Source organism: Triticum urartu, chromosome 7, assembly GCF_003073215.2.
Source record: "Triticum urartu cultivar G1812 chromosome 7, Tu2.1, whole genome shotgun sequence".
Lineage (NCBI taxonomy): Eukaryota > Viridiplantae > Streptophyta > Magnoliopsida > Poales > Poaceae > Triticum > Triticum urartu.
The window spans coordinates 632,647,577-632,651,952 of NC_053028.1; positions in this window are offsets into that span (position 1 = coordinate 632,647,577).

A 4,376-nucleotide genomic window follows, 5' to 3' on the forward strand; every position below is an offset into this window, starting at 1 on the left:
ATTAAAGGTGCTGAAGTGATTGGTAAAGAGACCTCATCCATCCAATTACAACATCACTGGAAAGAAAAAGGCAGCTCCAGTTCAGGAACAAAAGAGAACACGTACGTCTATGGCGGTCAGCGCATTCTTTTTTGTATGCCGACAAGTGTGCTGGGATGACCACGGCCGTGATGGCGTGGTCGAACACCTGTCCCTTTTTTGTGTGTTGGCGTGTGCGCCGGTCGCTGGCAAGTGCGCCAGATGAACTGTGTGGTATTTTTTTTTTAAGCTGGCATTGTATGCCGGCGCGGGCATGGTGTCGGCATGAACTTCGGGTGACGACATGGATGACTGGTGGTAAGTGTGTCGGTTATACACATAACGTGGATGAGTGTACATCCGAGCAAAACAAGACAGCAGCTGTGTCCATCATTAGTCAGGCTGTGTGACTGATGACATATTTTTTTGAGAGAGATTTCAGTTGGTTGTGACGTCGCCGTCCTTCATAGCTTTCGCGGAGGTGCAGAGTCAATAAGCCCGCAGCAGGCAGCAGCTGTTCCATGGAATGCAACATTCATTAGACACGCCATGGAAAGGTCAAAGTTGGCGAGGACAAGTGTTCTTAATCCCCAACTGGTTGGGTGCTTATTGACTGTCGTTGACGTGTTGGGGCCCCAGCAAGGGCCGGTCCACAGATAAACGGGGCCCAGGGGCAAGACAAGAACATGGGGCCCTTCTTGACACACAAAAACTCATTTTATTTATTTATTTTTAAAATTAGAAGCAAAGTAAATATCCAGTACATAGTGTAGATTGATGGAACAATATAGCTCCAGAACAGTTCAGTTTTCGTATTTGTTATAATGGAGATATATTTTTTTCTACAAAACAAAACAAACAATGAATGATTGTTGTTCATTGACATGCAGTATTTCTGAGTTTGGTGAATGAGCTAGGTTTTTTAATTGTTTACTACAACTATTATCACCCTCGTTGGTATCATCAGCATCAGCATAAATATTGTCAGTTTTTGCTCTTCAATATTTACTACAGTCAAGTGCAAAGAATTACTACTTTTGGAAAACTTAGCCATTACCCGCCAAAAAAAGGAAAACTAAGCAATTGATCCTTTCTGAGATTCTACCTGTTCATCTATCCATTTTTCTCCCTTCCTTTAATCACTACCAAGACAAATACTCACTCTATAAATTAACATAAGAGCATTTAGATCACTAAAGTAGTGATCTAAACGCTCTTATATTAGTTTACGGAGGGAGTACTTTCTTGGAGACATGTCACTAAATAAGCTGCATAAAAAGCGTTAATACAGGAGCAGAAGAACCTGGAAACGGATTAGTGCGGATGTAGGTGGCTTGATCCACAGGCCGCGGCAGCCAGAATTAGCATGAATAAGACGACACCACCATGAAGTGAATAAAATTAACCCTTTCTCTTCTAATCTCCTACCTGAGTACTCTCTCATATATGGATCCAATGAAGAGCAGAACAATGTGCAATGTGGAATCGTGACTGCCGGAGGGTAGGGCTAATTACCAGTGAATCTTTGAATCGAGGAACGAGGTTACGGGAAGCAAGAACACATACCATCTTGATCTCTCCAACTCTAGTTGATGGGGAGTGACCAGATCGTTGAGAAAGGAAGGAGAGGACCATTGGGGAGTGAATTCGCGCCCTAGGTATCACGGCCGTGTCCTTATAATCGGAGAGGCATCAGGCATGCGAGGGGCGGCGCTGTTCAGGAGTTGGGATTTGGGGAAGCGAAGCAGTCACGGAGCTGAAGAGACGAGAGCGATGATGGTCCAGTGCGAACAGACCTGACTTTTGCCTGGTGGGTTTTCCATAGCACGGCTCCTTGGGCCTTCATTATTTTTCCCTTGTACTTTCCTTGGCCCATTCTACTTACTAGAGAAGGAACACCTGGGCCGGGGCCCCTGCCCCCCGGGGCCCAGGGCGGGCGCCCCGTTTTCCCTGCCTATGGGCCGTCCCTGGCCCAAGCCTTTGCTGTTGGGTGTTGTTGAGCTATGTTCACAATTTGAACTTCGATGGAATTTTATTCTTGAATCCCTAAATTGAGATTCCAGCTATGAATTTCCTTCACGGATTAGCAATGCTAGCCAAAGCATTAGCAACAACTATGAATTTTATTTCTATGTCATTTGAGAAATAGTTATTTTGAACTAAACTAGTTGCCATCATGTCTATGCAACTTCTCAGGCACGATACCTGACAACGCAAATAGTATGCAACTTCTCAGGCACGATACCTGACAACGCAAATAGTAAGAACACTCTTGCATCCCTGGTGATCCTTGCCTATTGAGAGATTTGAAACAAGCAAAATGCTAGAGTTTTTTGGAACGAAGGCTCAAGAAGAGCCCTGCTTTGAATTAACAAAGCCATCAGCCGGTCAGGATTACAAACTCGAAACCAACACAAGAAAACGTAAAAACGACAAGGTACAAAGGCGCTGGAAAGCAGGTCACAAGCCTCACACACACCAAGCTAAAATGATCCTACACGGAGACACGCAGCTCGGAGATGTGTAGGTCCTCAATCGCGAATAGGACACCAGGGAAGGATAATGTCAGCACAGGAGCAGCACTTCCGACGGCGAGGAAGGGCCTGTCGTCGCCAAATCACCAGCGGCCCCGACATGCCATGTCCTCCCAGCTCCACTACCAAAGAAGGCCCCTGCCTCCTCGCCTGGCTCGAAGGCACCGAACCGTTGACAGTGTAGAAGTTCACCCTAGAACCTTGGAGGAAGGACACCAGCAGGCTGCAACTGGAAAGGAACTGAGCTCACCCGACTAGCCACTTGGTGCTCACCTGGAGCAGAGCATCACCAAAACCCACGTACTGGACACGGAAGAGAAAGAGATGCCGGAATGGACGGAGAAGAGCAGTAGCAAGTGTCCCAGGAAGGCATTGAGAACCTAAGGCCTTGACTGAAAACGGAGCTTTAGCTCTCACGGAACACTGAGATGAGCCACCGGAGGGGAACCCGCTCCCCTCTCGCGCTGGAAGGCAAGGCACACCTCCTCTGCCATGAGAGCTCCTGAATGCAAGGAGCCACAGAGAATCTCACCACAGACATAGGGCACCCGCTACCACCGCCGCTGCACACCCACCACATCACCGAGAATCCCAAAGCCCACCTAGCTCCCAAAAACGGCGCCTTCAGGAAGGACGCGACGCCAAGAGCGCCGCCGCCGCCCAACAGAGTTGTGGTTTTCACCTGGGAGGCTAGAGGGAAAGGGGGACGGCGGATCTAACCTGAACGGCGCCTCCAAGGAGGGGAACGACGCCCTCGAGCGTCGCCGCCGCCAAAACTGGTGAGGCGGGCTTGGGATTTCTCCCGGTCTTCGAATCCCCGCCTCCCTTACCCCAACGACGCTAGATCTGGCGGCTCGCAAGGAAGCAGGCCAGATCTAGCCGGGGTGGAGCTCGTCGAACAGGGGAGGCAGGGCGGCCAGTTCTGGCGCTGCCGACAACCACATCGGCCGCAGCACCAAGGCACTCGTCGTCCGGTTCACCCGCCATTCACACGGCCAGGATCGCCGGCCCACGCCCGCGCCACTGCCTGCCGCAGGGCCGGTGACGCCTCGCCGACTAGGGTCGCCGCCCCGGAGAACGCCCCCCCTCCCCCCCCCCCCCCCGCAGAAGATGCTGGGCAGCCAAGGCCCCGCCGCCACCTTCCTCGGCGGCGCCCTGGGCTTGCCCGGCGGCGGCGAGGGAGGAAGGGAGGGGAAAGGGGGGAGGCGGCGGAGCTAGGGTTTGGACCCTCGAGTCGCCCTAGCAGGGGCGACGCGAGGGGAGGGGGAGGCGAAAAAATGCTAGAGTTTTCATCAATGAGAGTGTGCACCATGTTTCCCGTCCTTACGAAGAAGACTGTGTGATGCCTTAATTTGGATGGCGGCAGCTGCAGATGGCCTAAGAGAGAAGTCGTTCTACGACTATGTGATTTTACACATTGTGTTTTTTTGGGTGTTCTTTTAGTAAATTTGTGCACCTCTCTTAAATATTTTTCACGTAAAATGAAATAATAAGAAGTACGTGTGAAGTGGCAAATGACAATGCAGATACAATGAAAGTATTTCCTGTAGGCTATCACATAATAATAGTGATGAAATTTAAAAAACTGTAACCATGTGGGGAGGCGGGGGGGGGGGGGGGGGGGGGGGGGGGGGACTGGAAGTTGGCATCAAACAAACACATTTTCTTGTCTCTTGCAAAAATAGCTATCCTATCCCTTTCTACAATCTCTCTATATCCTTGTTACATAAGGTAAGTACTGTATAATAGTTCGGTTTTCCGTGATTTTTTCTATTCCTCTGTGTAAATAGCCTAATATGGGTTCACAATCAATAACATTCTCAC